The sequence below is a fragment of the Heterocephalus glaber genome, unplaced genomic scaffold (assembly GCF_053883595.1).
Source record: "Heterocephalus glaber isolate CG9 unplaced genomic scaffold, H.glaber_assembly_v1.0 deba00000331, whole genome shotgun sequence".
Taxonomy (NCBI): Eukaryota; Metazoa; Chordata; class Mammalia; order Rodentia; family Bathyergidae; genus Heterocephalus; species Heterocephalus glaber.
In genome coordinates, this window is record NW_028258142.1 from 48328999 (window position 1) to 48346398 (window position 17400).

At 39.4% G+C, this 17400-nt stretch overlaps 1 protein-coding gene and 1 non-coding gene across 3 annotated transcripts in view; both read left to right on the plus strand.

Moving 5' to 3' along the window:
- The window catches only part of Garem1 (GRB2 associated regulator of MAPK1 subtype 1), a 227351-nt gene that overhangs the window by 9032 nt on the left and 200919 nt on the right, over positions 1 to 17400 (plus strand). The gene's annotated exons all lie outside the window — the stretch shown is intronic.
- On the plus strand, positions 14615 to 14721 carry LOC147830129 (U6 spliceosomal RNA). The gene has a single exon (XR_015445042.1). It is a non-coding gene; the product is annotated as a U6 spliceosomal RNA (small nuclear RNA).

Here is a 17400-nt window from a genome sequence, read left to right on the forward strand (position 1 = left end):
TCAATCGAGCCCCAGAGTCATTAAAAAAACAATTTAATCAGTCAGAGAAAGAGAGCACATATGTGGGAGAGAGAGCTCTATCTAGAAGGTTCAGATTACCTACTTAAAAATAACGAGTAACTGAAAGCTTTATTAAGAAACTAGTGTTATTTTTTTTTTATCTGTGTATTTTGGTCTCATGTTCTGACCAGTTAAGAGGAAGAGAGATAGGAGCAGAAGAGATTTTCACAAGCTCATCATGGCCATGTACATCAGTAAAGGTCAATTTCAGTTGTGCATAAAAGTGGCTTATGGAGATTTCTTCCTTTTTCATATAAAAGAAACCTGAAGGTATGTGGTCCAGGACCAGTAAGGCCTAGGCTTGATATGTCATTCTGCTCTGCTATCCTCAGCAAGTTGTCACTCTAAAGGGCACGGCACTGTTTTATGTAGCTGCTGGAGCTCCAGATGTAGTGTCTGTATCTCCTTCCTGTTCCTGCACTGCACTTCACTGTGTCAGACTCAGTCAGACATTTCTGTATGGGAGTACCAGAAGGCAGGGGATCCTTAACTGAACACAATGTCTCAGAGCACAGTGTCTCCCGTTCCTGTGGTGGGAAAGGGAATCACTGAGTATTAGGAGCCACCTCAGCAGCCTTACCACCAGATAGTTGCTTTGGAACCTTTTCTTCCTTTTACTTAAAATGTATTAAAATGTCCGAGCATTGTGCCCTAGCTCTGTGACATCACCCTTGTTCGGGTTCTTCCCGGGCTAAAGTCATAGGAACTTGCCTTCACTCCCTCTTTGCACCCATGAGCATAAACTACAACTTTAAATTGGTTCTCTGTGTAAGAAGCCTGTTATTAGAAGTGAAAGAACTTTACAAAAAGTAAGCCATGACAAGTTGTGTATTTGTGAGGAATGGTTGTTATAAAGGCACAACTTACATTTCTTTTGTCTTGCGTACTTTTAACATTGTTCTCCCTGATTTGATATACAGGATAGGGCTAGCTGTACACTTTTTCAAATGTGCTTTTTACCGCTACTCTATTCTATTTGCCAGAGAGGCATGCTTGGCAGTTGTGTTTAAAACAAATAATGTTTTCTGTTTTCACCCAGATATCATTATTATAGGGAATTTGGAAATCATAGGAGAAAAAGACAAAAAGTGAATTTTTTTTTTTTTTTTTTTTTGGTACCGGGGATTGAACTCAAATAGTAAATGTTTTAATTTCAAAGAGCATACAGTGTTATGTAACCATTACTAACATTTTGCTATTTTTCTGTTACTTAGCAATGGAATGTAAATGAAAAATATATGTGAAAGTAGAACTAACATATATAAAACTGTTTTCTAAATTTGTCATTAGATTATGAACATTTTCCTTCAATATTAATGTTCAAGGAAAATAACATTTTTATAACTGAATGACATTTTTTGAGCATTTACAGTATTGGTAAACTGCAGCCAGAAAAGTGTGTACCATCAGCAGTGAATGAGTGAGCCCACCACTTTGTATATTGTTGACTACCAGAGTTGTTTCTTAGTCTTCACTAATGTAGAAAATTAAAAATCAACACTTTTTCTGACTTGCATTTCTTTGGTTACTAGTTGAATGGCTTCAATAATATATATTTGTGTGTGAATTTTCTAAGCCCCTTGTTCAACTTTTTGGTAGTGTTTTTTTTTCAAAGCTTCTATAATAAGAAAAGTCCTAATGTATCCTTGGTTTTCCACAGGATATTTATAAAATAATTTCTAAGTTAAATGTGGCTTAATCACATTTTAAACTTCTCCATGTTTGTTCAGGTAATGTTTTAAGTAGTTATTCTGTTTTTTAAATTGAATAATTGTGATTAATTCACTTATCAACCTGGATATTGGATTTAAACGTGTTGTAAAGACTGTTGCGTTGTGGCTGGTGCTGTGAAAGAAAGAATCCCCTTTCATTCTTTAAAATAAATAATCTCATGAAAACTGTAGTAAAACCATGTTGCCTGTTTACAACTATAATTATATTTGTGCTTCAATCATGGAGTTTTCCCCACAGATACTTCACTGTTGATACATTCTTGTGGATCGCATAAAACTAAGCCAACAGATTAGAATCATCGCTCTGTGGCTTTAAAAGATGAAGAATGAAATTGGCAAATTTGTAAAAATATTGAATTCTTTTGTACACATAAAACGTAACACACCCTGATGTGCTACGCTTGGAACAGGTAGATGAGACAGACTACAGCAACTTTAGACTCTGCTGAAGCTTGGAATCTGAGTCCTGACACCAGAAGTAAATGATAGAAATCGGCCACAGATCACTTTAAGATACAGAAAAATAAATGTGATAGTCTGAGTGTCATTTTATTTCTTCCATTGAATATCTGTGCAAATGTTAATTTCATTACAGTGACTAAGAAGGGAAAGAGATAAGAGAAGAAAAGCCCAATTTTAATTTTCTCTGTGTGTAAAGTCAGTGATTGATGGGAAATAAAATACATATCAGTCTGCCAGTTGAGCACCTACGGACTCTATAAACAGTTGGATTCATCAGAATGTTGAGGTGACAGTTGCTATAAATGAAGTACAAGATAACTTTAAGAGAATCCTTTCAGTGCCAAAAAAAGAAGCCTCAAATTGTCTTCACGGTGAGTCAGTTAGCTTTTGTAAATTGTGCTCACTCCAGTCCCCAAACTCTTTTTTTCCTTGACTCACCTGAACATTTTGATCTGAGTAGGATGTGTACAGTTGATTCCTGTGTGATATCAGAGAGGAGTTCCAAGCTAAGTGGAGGCTGGAAAGAGGAAATGTATACATGGAGTAGAAATACATTTATAGTCCTAGACCTGGCTTTTTTAATTGTCGCAATAGAACAAAACTTCATTCTCCCAATTAAAAACATAATAGATTCATTATGAAAAATCTGAATACATACATCATATTCAAGCACTAAAGTAATTGGAAGCCTACATCCTTAGATAACCACTATGGAGCCTTTTGTTGCATCTACTATTCATACACACGTGTATTTGCTACATAAATGAAGCATTTTAGCTACTTAAGAAAAAAACCTTTCTCCCTTCACATCAACCCTCACAAGGGATTTTTCCTACCCACATAATCTATTTCAACAATCCAGTGTATATTCTTTATATTTTCTCTATACTCATCTTCCATTGATATTACATAGACATAGCCATATATAAAATTCTGTTATTGTTTAAATAAATATTGGATTATATTACAAATGCTTCTTGGCCGCTTATCACTCATGGGAATCTTTCTGAAATCATTTAGTATAATACTCATTTGTTGCAACTGCATAATACTCCATGGTATGGATATACTTATTCTTTTGTTGATATTGGTGTTCAATGTATTTCTCATTATTGGCCTCTGAGTTATACCTTCCTAAACCTCTCTTTATATAGTGTCATTACTTTTTTTGTTTTCCTAGAATTCTGTAGTTTCTATCTAAGATCCTTTAACTTCTCCCCAGAAACAACTTTGATAACATTATCTTCCTGATTCTTTTAATCTCACAGGTGAGAAACCAGTATTAAATCTTTTGGGGGAAAGAAGGGGAAGAGAGGTCTTTTATCTCATTCAAAAGTTGTTCACACAGTGGAATTGATTTGTTCGATCTTAACAAACTGTGTTCTAAAAAGTCCATAATAATTCTCATTTCTACAATGGAAACACAAGAATACCATTCTCCAGATTTTAAGAAATACATATTTGCTGGCCCACTGGATATAAAGTGAGATCTTTCTGCTATGCTAATTTGCATTTCCTTGTTAGTGATTATTTTGCCCCTTCTTGTATATCTGTTTACCCTCCGGATTTGCACTCGTATAAGTTGAAGTCATAGTCTTAATTGCATTTTCTATTATTGACTCCTTGTTACCAGTTTCTGTTGCATATTGTGGATATATTTCCTCTTATTTACGTTTATCTTGTGCATTGCCATTATTTATACTATATTGTATTTTCCACTTAAGAATCTTTAATTTTTACATGAACACAAATTTCTATTTGTTTTTATTTATTTATTTGTTTTGGTACCGGGGATTGAACTCAGGACCTTGCATTTGCCAAGCAGGTGCTGCGCCACTAAGCTATATCCCCAGACCCTCTATTTCTGATTTTCGATCTTGGTTAAGCAAAGTCTCCTTGACATCTAGTTTATACAGTTGGTTTCTTTTTTTCTAGAAAGATTTAAAATGTTTTATTTGTCTTTAAATCATCTGGAATTACTTTTTGCATATGGTATAAAATTAGCATTTTCTTGTAGGCTGCTGTTGTGCTAGCCATTTATTCAAAGTGTGTACGTTACTGATGCTAACTATGTCAGATTTGTTTTGCTCTTTACCAGTAGAAAAACACTCTTAAGCCATTCCTGTCTTTCAGGGACTTCTGGGAATGTGTATAAATGTGAAAACAATCCTTTTATTCCCCAAAGAACAGAAGTTATAGGCAGACTTGTCCAGAGTCTTGACTTACTTTCCTTTTCCAGTGACCATGGGAAGCCCAAAATGTTTTTCTAAAGACAATTTAAATTCATTTTAAAATAGGTCTATACTAGTTAAGATTCAGAAGTGATTATAACTTGCTAAATAACTTCTAGAAGTGAAGTTCAGTTGCTTTGGAAATGAGTTTTCTCCAGGAAAGAATTTGTTTTAAATCAATACTTTACTGAGCTGCTATTTGCGACCATGCATGAGAGAGAGAGAGAGAAAGAGAGAGAGAGAGAGAGAGAGAGAGAGAGAGAGAGAGAGAGAGAGGGAGAGAGGGAGAAAGGGAGAGAGGGAGGAACAGAATTTAAGGATTTGCAAGTTGTACTCAATTTTCCATTACTTAATGGAAAGTATGTATTCTCCATTGTTTTTTGTACAGAGGCACACTTTGACACACCGTTTTAATGTAGATGTGTGTGTATTTCTTTTAAATCCAATAATGACCCACATCTATTTTTACTTAAAATAAAATTCTCTTATATTTTGTTTACTTTCCCCAAAGTCTTTGATGGCATTGTGTTCCTATTCTCTTAATCATAAATGCCATGACCTGAATTAAACCTTTTTGGAAAAAATGTAGGACAATTCAGACCTCGTATCTGAATTTCAAACCCATATATCTGCATAAATAAAGAAGTGACTGTGAGAAGAGAGCTCAGATTATTCTCTGAGACTTTTGTCTTCTACCTGATCCTGTGTAAAATTATAATAAAACTTGAATCCTGGGTTTCTTGAGGAACTTTGTTAGGTTAGAGAATACTTAAAAGTTTTATCTTCTTTTAAAAGAGATTTGTCTTTTCAGGCTGTCTGGCAGCAGAGATTCTTTTTATTCCATCACGGACTGCACAGAGTCTGGACTGTCCTACCAGGTGGATCAGAAAGCTTGTCTGAATGACCCTACCACAAGGCTTTGAGAATACTTGGCTCTCGCACACACACAGTTGCACACACTATTCTTCAGCTTCTGACCTTCTAGCAGGTTCTGGACAAGGAAGCAGTAGTGATTACAGAAGCCATTTATTTCAGCTTTAGCTCAAGGGACTTAGAGTCTAAGGCTCCGACTTTTCAAACTGTGAAACCTATAATAGATCTAGTATTTGAGAGAATGTCTAAACTTTAATACTTACTGAATTATATTTAAATATATTAGCCTGATGAAAGAAGTTGAAAAATCATTGTGAGGCTGAGTGAAACAATACAGTAAATTTTAAAATTTTACTGGTAGATCATTGAGATTTGGTCATACTATTTAATCAAAAGCTGTTTCATTTTCCTGATGTGCTATGAGAATAAATTCAGGATGAATCTTAATGTATTTCACTGAATCTAAGGGATACATTTTAATATCTCTGAAATTGAGATGCGTTTTATAACTACTAGTGTGACATAGTTCAGTCAGCAGTATTTGCTCTATCTTTCTTGTTATAAAATGATTATTGTCGTAAGTGATGGCATCCTAAGTTACATGAACTATGGTCATTTTGTGGAATATCCTTGGAATTCGGTAAACAAAGCAAACATGTAAAACAGAGTGTATTAGTGAATGTCCCAGTATACTCTAAGGCAAAAGTCAAAGAGTATTCCCTGAATCTGTCTCGAGTGGAGAATGCTGAGTTTGGATCTGGAATGTCTGCCAAAGGCTTATGTGTTAAAGGCTCAGTTCTCAGGTTGGTGCTGTTAGGAAACAGTAGAACCTTTAAAGGTTGGGCCTAGTGAGAACTTCTCTGGTTGTGGGGGCACCTCTGAAGGGATTATGGGACCTCAGTCCCTTCCTTTCCAGTTTTCTGCTAGCTGGACATGAAATGAATGGTTTTTTTCTACCACACTCTCTCAAGCCCCAAGACAAGGCCAACCAATTGTGCCGTGGAACCTCTAAAATTGTGATATCTAGAATAAGGTTTTCTCTGTGTAAATTGATTTTTTCAGATATTTGTTATAGTGACAGAAAGCAGACCAACACAGAAAATGTCAGATTATGTACTCATGTAAACAACAGATAAGATGAAGTTCCTATTTTCCCTTGTGCTGCAGATTCCAAACTGTGTTACCATGGCAACCTGTAGGTGTTCAATAGAACCTGTTTAAGTACTCTTTTTTTTTTTTTTTGCATAATCTACAACACAGTGTAGTGGGTAAAAGCCCCCCAGCGCCCCCCCAAAAAAGTCAGTCCACATGCAGATCTGGGAGCCTGTGTATGTCACTTTATTTGGAAAAGGTCTCTGCAGATGTAATTACGAATCTTGAGATGAGGTTATCCTGTATTACCTAAGTGGGGACCGAATCCATGGCAGTACCCTTATAAGAGAAGGGCAGAGGGAGAGTTGAGATGGATGTGGCAGAAATTACAACGGTGCAGCTATAAACCAAGGTTTACCTGGAGCCAGTAGAAGCCAGAAGGACCAGAGACATAATCACCGGTCAGGCATTCAGAAGTGTGACCCTGCTGGCAACTTGATTTTGGACTCTTGGTCTCCAGAACTGGGAGAGAATAAATTTCTGTTGTTTTAAGACGCTCAATGTATGCTAATTTGTTACAGCATCCACAGGACCCTACTGTACATACTGTACACATACAAACACATATATACAAGCTTTGTGAGCCTATAGTTAAATAAAATGCCAGATTTTTTAAAAATAGAAGTTTCAGTATGGAACTACCTCCTGTAGATTTTCAAAACAAAAACTAAAAAACATAAAGCAACCACAAAACAAAACCCCATTTTCCCGTAATGGCCATCAGTAGGCTGATGAGTAAGTGGGAATCTGGTGTGTAGCCATCACTGTGTTCCTCGGTTAAGAATTATGGATCATCTGCCTGCTATCTTGTAAGTACAGTACCAATAGCTGTAGTCCTGACACATAGCCCAGGGAGTTCAGAGACCCAGTCAGTGAGTAGATTCTTAGTTAAATATTATCAAATGGGACCCATGGAAATGCTTCCTACCAGAGGCCAGTTAATCTTGCCAAGAACTCTTGGGGCAGCTTTTACAGAAAACAGTGACTAGCTAGTCATTGAAATATGGGTAAAATTTGGCCAGATTTAGAAGATGGCTAATGGTGTTCCCAACGATTTCAGAACATCCTGAGTGGAGTTACGTGAAAGAGGAAGTAGGAGATGAGGCCCACAAGGCAAGTTGCAAGCAAAGTTTGAATAGTCATAACATTGAAGTTTTCCAGATGTATTGATGCACGTCTGTAATCCCAGTACTTGGGAGGCCGAGGCAGGAGTATCACTGAAAGCTCAAGGCCAGATGAGGTTCAATAAGTGAGTTCAAGGCCAGCATGAACTACACAGTGAGATAATGTCTCAACAACAAAAAACTGAAGTTACACCCCATCCTGTGACTACATTGTAGGCTCTAACCTTTGACCTCTTCTAGGCCACAAAGGACAGAAGATTGCAATGGAGTAGATTGCACCAGAATCCACTGGGATCCCAAATTTTGATGAACTCCAACATAAAATCTAGTAAATAACAAACAACAGTGAGACATATTCTGAGAATATGTAAGCACTTCCTATCAGTAGCAATCTCAGGAGAGGCTTGATGTAGAATCTTGGGCCTTGTGCATGTTCAAGCCCAGCTGTGAAGACCTCATCTTTCTCTCCCTCTTAAAGCAAAGTCAGAGAGTACAAATGTGGGTCCGTTTACATGGAGAAATTTAAATCCACTCCCATTTTCATTTTAAGAATAATTATTTCACAAAGTTCAGTGTTTTACTGAATGACCTGCCAGTATTAAAACATTCACACAGGTAGCTTTGTCACCGTATCACGGTTGAAGACCAGTGGCACCCCTTTTTCCCCATGGTGCATGGCACAGTGCTTGTTTACAAGAATGTTCCTCAAGTATTCGGTTGTCTGAACAGTGGGGAAAAAAGGTTGCAGGGCTTTACATGTGGGAAAGGCCCAGATTTATTTTTTGCAAGGATTGTTCTGGTGACATTTTGGAAGATCATTTAGAGAAGAAAAAGATTAGAATAAGAATGACAACATTTGAATGCTGTTGGGTTATAACCAAGGAGAAATACAGCTTCTAACCAAAACTAGATTTGTGGGAGTGTAGGAGGTGGTGAATGGGAACTATGTGAAGTGAGATTTCTGTTGTGATTGGAGATGGGATATGAGGAAGAAGGAAGCATTAACTCTAGTCTTCAGGTTACAGGTTTTAGGTGCTAATGCCCTTACCAGAGATAAGAACACAAATGGAGAAGCAGATTGCAGGTAAGTGTATTTGTCAGGATAGGCCAGGTTTGGTGGTAGTGATGACAACTATAAAATGTCAGTGTTTTAAAACAACACAGGATAGGCTGGGATAGTTTAGTGGTAAGGTATATGCTTAGCATGAGAAAGTCCTTGAGTTTCATCCTCAGTACTGCAAATAAATACATAAAATTAAAGGAAAAGAAAAAAACATCAAAGATTTATTGCTCATTTATGGTATATATTAATCATGAGTTGGCTGTGTGGGGCAAAGTGGGGGTGGTTCAACTCTACATTTTCCTCCTCCTTATCACTGTGGACCCAGAAAGTCCTGTAGTTATGTGTCCTCACTTTGCTAAGGCAGGAAAGGGAATATGGCAGATCATGTACTGGCCCCTTGAAACTTCTGCCAAGAAGTGATATACTTCATAGCTCCTAAATTTACGTGGCATTATTAGTGGTGTGTCCTTGGCCACATCTAACTTTCAAGGGTGTAGTTTCCATATGCCAGGGATATGACTCTAGTGACTCTCATGGTGAGAGGTGAGGGAAGGCAGCATAATATTTTGTGGATATGTTTCACGTATTGAAGGGAAATTCTTTTCTGAAGGAGTTGGAAAATCTTGCTTCTTGAGAAAATTCGGGGCTAGAGAAATAGTACTGGGAGATTTCAATACAGTAGTCATGAATCCAGTGAGTAACATTGATCAAGTGGGAGTAAAGCCAGTGCTAATCATGGTGAAAGATCAAGGTTAATAAGTTTGGGGTTTTAAATGTTGCACCCCCTAGTTTGTATAGTTTTTTTTAGCAACTGGTTATAATTTATCTAATGATTGCCATAGAGGTTGAATTACTCACTTAAATAGAATTTAGCTTTTTACACTCCAGAATTGCTGATTGGTATTTCACAACTTAAAAGATGTCCATAGTTCTTAGAGTAGGATTTTAGCCAGTTCTCTAGCCCATTAGAAAAGACAGCATATTGCACAGGACAGCCACTGTAGTTGGATCAGATTACTTACAAGTTGATTGATTCCAAGGTTGCTGAGTACTCAGAAAATTACAATGCCTTTCAGGTTCTTCTAACTGGTTGTGTCTTAGATGGCAAGACAGGCTTAGCCTTGCTGTAATGATGTTCTTTTTATAGCTTCAATTACTGGCAAAGGGAGGTAGTTAATAGCAGTTTTCCCTACCACCTGCTGTTCATACATAAGGAGACTGGCTTTTTCTATTTTCCATTCTCTTTAAAGGTTCTTATACTTTTGCCGGCCTGACCTCTGTAGGATCTACACCAAAGTTATTCTCTTCTAAAACTTTTCATGTAGACATAATGTGATTATCCAAAATAAACTCTCCTCTTTTCAAGTGTATTCATCAGGAAAAGGAAACACAAACCTGATTTAGTGTATGTCACTATTATCTCTTTGATGGAAATTTTAAAGCATTATAATAGAAATAATGGTAAAAATAATAATTCTTGTCTTTGCAGGTGAGACAAACCAGAATTCATTAAATTTCTACTTGTGGAATTTCTACTATGCTGTGAATGATTTTAAGTAGAATTTTTAAATGGAAAGCTAGTGTCTCAGTCACTTTTTTCTCATTGCTGAGACAAAATACCCAACACCCAAAGCTAAAGGAAGAAAGGTTTATTTCACAGTTTGTAGAGGTTTTAGTTCATAATCAGCTGGCTCCAAGGCAGGGTGGCATGGCAGAGGGGCATCACAGAGGAGAAACAGTTCATGGCAGACAGAAGAGAGCAAAAAGCAAACAAGCAACCAGCAATAAGCAACTACCAGGAAGCCTCTTTCTGCCCCTTATATTGTATCCTTAGAGCAGATAGCACTCACACCCATAATCATAGCACCTTTAATCCTAGCATTGCACCATGAATCAGTCGAACCCTCTAGATCTAGCTATCTCCGAAAAAGCCCCACTTATGACCGAATGAGGCTTTGGGGGGACATCTAAACACAAGCCATAACATTCTGCCAAAGACTCATGCACATTCCTTTATGCAAAAGGCATTTAGTCCATCTCTAATAGTTGCCAAAGTCCTAACAGTTTCAGCTCCTGAAAAGTGTAAGTCCAAAGTCTCCTCTGAGATTTAAGGCAAACTCTTAGCTACGAGACCCTGTACAAATGAAAGAAAAACACTTCCAACATTCGATGGCATAAGTTAGACATTTCCATTCCAAAAGGTACAAAGAGAGTAATAGAAAGGAATGAGAACAAAGCATGTCCAAAATCTAGCAGGGCAGTTCTGTAGTTTCATGTCTAGCATCCAAGGCAATCTGTGGCAAGATGCGAACTCCAAAGGGCTTGAGTGGCTCCGCCCCATAGCACTGCTGGTGGTTGTAGCTCCCATGGCTTCTCTCTTGGGCCAATTCTACTCCCTCCTTGCAACTTTCCTCAGAAAATCCATGTTCTAGCTTCTCCAAACTTTTGGGGTCTCCACTGCACCTTTGGCTTCCCACTCACAGCTTCCCACAATGCCTTCTCAGGGGCACAGTCCTGTTCCCCAAGCCTTCTTTTGAAATCTGGGTGGAAGCCTTCCAGAACCCACAAGTCTTGCATTCTGCACGTACCTAAAACCAGCACCATGTAGATAATGCCAAGGTTTGCCACCAGCTGGAGTAGTAGCCAGGCTTTCTTCTCTCTTAGCTGTAGAGGTCAAGTGCCTAGGTTACTGAATACAGTCCTAAGGAACATTCTCTAGCCCAAAGCCATTCTGAAACATGGGGTTCTGGGGCTCTCTTCTCAAAGCAAAGTTTTTTACCTTTGCAATTCTAAGACTACAAAGGCTGGAGTCCTGCTAGTTCTTATGATGTCCTCAGACCATCTTTTCTGTTGTCTTCTAAAATACTTGGCTTTTTCTTGTTAGTCTTTTCAGCAACCAGTGTCTCCTTTCTTCCATCTTTGCAGGCCACAACTTTACTGGAGCTTCCTTTTGGCCAAACTCAAAACATTTTAAATCATTCTGATGCCTCTTTGCTCTTAATTCTCAACATAACTCTGGCTAAAAGCCCCAAATAGTAGCCATGCCATGGCCTCAATGTTAAACTGCCTTGAAATTTCTCCTGCAAGATTAATTAGTCCACCTCCCTTAATCTCAGTCTCAAGCAAAGTCTCTGGGCATGACCAAAATGTAGACAAACTTTCTGTCAAGGTATATCACACATCATCTGGAGACTAATAGCCAATGCAGTCATTGTTCCCAGCAGAAACCTGAACCTAGTCTTTACCAGCAGCATTTCTGTCAGCATTCTGGTCTTCTGAGCTCTGACCAGAATCTCCCATACAGTACAGTCTAAGGTGTTCCAGCCCTACTTTTCCAGCGGGCATCTCTGAACCTTTCCAAACCCTTCCCACAAGTTAGACCAAAAGCTCTTGAACCACATGGTCTAGTGTAGTCACAGCAGTGACCCCACTCCTGGTACCAAATTGTCTTGATTACTTTTCTCTCATTACTGAGATAAAATACCCAACACCCAAAGTTAAAGGAGGAAATACTTATTTAGTTCACAGTCTGTAGAGGCTTTAGTTCATAATCAGCTGGCTCAAAGGCAGGGTGGCATGCAGAGGGGCATCACAGAGGAAAAACAGTTCATGGCAGGCACAAGAGAATAAAAATAAGCAAGCAACAAACAACAGCCAGCAAACCTCTTTCTGTCCCTTATGTTGTATCCTTAGGGCAGATAGCACTCATACCCTTAATCCTAACACTTTTAATCCTAGCATTGTACCATGAATCAGTCACACACTATAGATCCAGCCATCTCTGAAAAAGCCCCACCTGTGACTACATGAGGCTTTGGGGAGACATCTAAACACAAGCCATAACAGCTAACTTTTGGCTTCTTGACACAGGCACTTAAAACTATTAAAAGTAACTGTTGGATGTTCTCCAGATAAGCAAAGCCATTGGTGTTTACCCCTAGATGATAATTATAGTTCACATTTATTGAGGACTAATTATGATACTGGTCATTGTACAGCACCATGTATGTATTATCTCATTTACTCCTCAGAATAACTCTGACATAAAGAATAATTTCCTTAATGTACTTTAGCTGAGAAGCATAGAAGTCAGCAGCTGGAACTTCTGCTTCCTCTCCAAGTTCTCAGGCCAAATTCTTCCCTATTTGTGTTGCACATTACAATATGAAAGTTGTTTATCATCTTTGTTAAAAATTGAACCTTTGTATGTGAAGGTACCAAGGGAAGTCCTAATTCCACTAGTTGAAGTAAAGAAACTTGAGTGACCCACAAAACAGTTTCTAGAAGACAAGAACTCAAATGGGCTTTGGGGATTCTTAAGGCAGGTTTCCTATTTGAAATGTTTGTATCTTCCCAACACAAAGGGGCAGATTTGCTGTTATATCTTACCTTCTTACTTTGGGATGGTACTTGAGGAACTCCAGCCTTCATTTCCACTTCTGGTGTTCATCTGTCACAGACCACAGACTTGTAGTGAGTTCCGTTCCCTGAACTGAGGATGAGGAGTAGTGTGTTTTACATTAGAGTAAGATAGCAAACACATGGAAACCAAGCAGGAACAGGCTGGTGCCATCAGAAGTGACAAAACACAAGAGACATGATTGGGGCATGTAGTCACATTCGGGCTCCAACATCATTAGATAATGGCCCTCCCCATACATTTCTGTCCCTGGAAATATTTTTACTTTGTTTATTGATTATAACCTTAGCAGTAATTCTTACTTAACTTCTGGCGAGTCACGCAGAACACCCCGAATCAGCCCGCTGCAGACAGACAGGTCTGCGCACACCTTCCTTAACTTCTTAGAGATCTGATGAAAGCTGAAAGTGGACATTTTAGTAAACACAATTTTTCATTTAATCTCAAAGTGTTTATGGATAGTCCCCTCCTTTGCTTGAAGCCAAGGACTCAGACCCTGAGTTAAAGTGTTCTAACCCCATGTGAGATGTGGATACCACCTCAATGTGGGGCAAGTCACCATGCATCAGAGTACAATCACTGATGTTATCAATGTGGAAAGACACCCCTCATTTATTTTAACTATATTATTTTACATTAAAACCTTTAGTCTATTAGCTAGCATTCAGCAAGTGGTGATTTTCATCAGTATGGTCAGCGGAGAGTGGCAGTGCCAGGATGGGAAGTGATAGAGGAGATTTCTCAAAGATGGAAGTCTGTGGTCCCATTTCACACGAATCTGAGCTTATTTTGCTTGAGTTTTCCTCCACCGCACAGCCAAGAGTTTACCCGACATAAGAGGTTGGCACCTGTTGCCCATGTGCAGATTTGGCCTGCTGCCTGTTTTAAGTAAATGACATTTTATTAGATGACACCACAGCCTTTTGTTCATAACTCTCTGGCTGCTTCTGCATTACAATAGCAGAAATGAACTGTATAGTCCACAAGCCTAAAATCTTTTCTGTTTAGATCTTGAAAGAAAAACTTTAACAACCCCCTTCCCAAGCCATCTGTTCTTATCTAGTTTCCTTTGAGACCAGTGTTCCTTCACATAGACAAAATTTAGATGCCTATAGATCCTGCAACGGTGACTTGTGGGTATAGATGACTTTTATGAACACTCATTAAGTAAATGGTAGACAATTCTTTGAAAATGAGACAAGAGATCCCAAAATAAACCCCTTTTTCTTACCTTTGTCCTCAGTATCTATCTGTGAAATGGCATCATTCATGTCCAAAGCCAGGCTTTCTAGTATCAGAGTACTTAGCAGATTCAAACTAAATTATTTAAATAGCACCACAGAGCATAGAACCAGAAAGCAGGAACCACCTCAGTAGTAACATACACCAAATTTCAACAGCATAACTTCAAGTTACATGGTTTTGTGGGTCATCCATAGTACATTTTTTCTTTAATGTGACTGAATGTAGAGCTTTCTGTAGAAATAACGAACATGGTACTCACTTCGGCAGCACATATACTAAAATTGGAAGAATACAGAGAAGATTAGCATGGCCCCTGCGCAAGGATGACACGCAAATTCGTGAAGCATTCCATATTTAAAAAAAAAAAAGAAAAAAGAAAAAAAGAAATAGCAAACATGCTTGTGATGTGTGAGGCAATTGAGAGGAACAAAGAAATGCAAGGTGTCTACTTGAAATTTTAAAATTTAGTATTTTATCTCTTACTACTAGAGTTACATCATCTTTTTACAAGTTTTCCAGTAGATTTGGAAGATTTAAGAACTGAACCTATATTAATCAAGAGGTGATTATTCATCATTTATTGCTTTCCTATAAAAGGAATACAGTTTTCTAGATGTCAGCACTGCATTGAGGTGGTAAGAAAAGAAACACTAGGTCACACGGATCATGCCGAGTCAGCCCGCTGCAGACAGGCAGGTCTGTGCATGCCCTACCGAGGTCCTGAGTCACAAAGAACATGACGAATCAGCCCGCTGCAGACAGGCAGGTCTGTGCACGCCCTACCGAGGTCCTGAGTCACACAGAACAGGCCGAATCAGCCCGCTGCAGACAGGCAGGTCTGTGCACGCCCTACCGAGGTCCTGAGTCACAAAGAACATGACGAATCAGCCCGCTGCAGACAGGCAGGTCTGTGCATGCCCTACCGAGGTCCTGAGTCACACAGAACAGGCCGAATCAGCCCGCTGCAGACAGGCAGGTCTGTGCACGCCCTACCGAGGTCCTGAGTCACACAGAACACACCGAATCAACCCACTGCAGACAGGCAGATCTGTGCATGCCGTACCGAGGTCCTGAGTCGCACAGAGCACGCCGAGTCAGCCCGCTGCAGACAGGCAGGTCTGTGCACGCCCTACCGAGGTCCTGAGTCACACAGAACACACCGAATCAACCCACTGCAGACAGGCAGATCTGTGCATGCCGTACCGAGGTCCTGAGTCGCACAGAGCACGCCGAGTCACCCCGCTGCAGACACACAGGTCTGCCCATGCCCTACCGAGGTCCCCAGTCACACAGAATACGCCAAATCAGCCCACTGCAGACAGGCAGGTCTGTGCATGCCCTACCAAGGTCCCGAGTCATGCAGAAGATGCCAAATCACCCCACTGCCGACAGGCAGCCACCTGGTTCCACACTACAAAGACACAGAGGACACCAGACCACCAGACCAAGGTACTGAGTCCTGCTGCTCCCGGCCCAGAGGTAGGGGCTTCTGAGCCACCATCCCACTGCTCCTGGTCCAGAGGAAGGGGCTTCCCGGTCACCATCCCTACCGCTGCTCCCGGCCCCTGTCCCACCTCTCCCAGCTCAGAGGAGGTAATCTGTGCAGGCGCTAACAGACCCCTGCCCCAGTCGAAATAAGAAAACATGTAAATAAGTCTCAAAACCAGACTTCCAGATCACCTACAGCAACCCCAAAGGGAAATGAGATGGAACACTCTGATACTCAACCACCTGGACCCACTGAACTGACAACAAAAGGGGATCTGGAAAAAATGAAATCAGAAATGATTTCTCAGATAACAGGAGAAATTGTGCCCCTAGTGCAAGACTTGATTAATAAATCTAGAGAGGAGCTGAGGAACATGATGGAATCCCAACATAAGAAACAAATGGAATCCATAAAACAGATGCAAATAGATTTCCAGGACATGAAAAACTCCATTGAAAATCTACACAGCAGAATGAGCCAATGTGAGGACAGAATTTCAGATATAGAAGATAAGATTGCAATTAGTGACCAGGAAAAGAAAAATTGCTTCAAAATTATAAGGGAACATGAGAAATCAATCCAGCAGCTGCTAGATGATGCAAAGAAGAATAACATAAGACTGATTGGGCTCAATGAAGAAACAGGAGAGAGTGGAGATGACATAAAAAATCTCTTCACAGAAATAATGGCAGAAAACTTCCCAAGCAGGGGAAGAGCTTGACATACAGATAAGTGAGGCATATAGGACTCCAAATAGCCTTGATCAAAAAAAAAATCTACACATAGGCATATAATTGTTAAGATTCCAGAAACACAACAGAAGAACAAAGTTCTACAAGCAGTCAGAGAAAGGAAACAAATCACATACAAAGGAAAGCCCATCAGAATCACAGCAGACTTCTCAACACAAACCATCAAGGCAAGAAGAGCTTGGAGTGACATATTCCAATCCCTAAAAGAAAACAGCCTCCAACCCAGACTAATGTACCCTGCAAAACTATCTTTCAAAATGGATGGAGAAATAAGATACTTTCATGAATAAAGAGCACCTCAGGAACTTTGTGAATACCAAACCAGCACTCCAAAGAATTTTACACAATATCCTAGGAACAGACATTGAGGATCACAACCCCAGGAAGCAAAGCAGAATGAACCCATCTGGCATGACAAGAAATTAAATGGAAAGGGGGAGAACCCAACAAAAAGAAAAAGTCATGGCAATGACAAGTCAGTACGTTTCAGTTATAACCATCACTGTTAATGGTCTCAATTCACCAATCAAAAGAAATAGACTGACAGAATGGGTCAAGAAGCAAAATCCAACAATATGCTGCATACAAGAAACACACTTAATTCAAAAGGAAACTCACAGACTGAAAGTTAAAGGGTGGAAAACAATACTCCATGCGACAGGAACCCGAAAAAAAGCAGGAGTAGCTATCCTCTTGGCAGATCAAGTAGATTTCAAACCAACACTGATTAGGAGAGACAAAGAAGGACACTACATCCTTGTAAAGGGAAGAATCCAAGAGGAAGAGATGACAATCA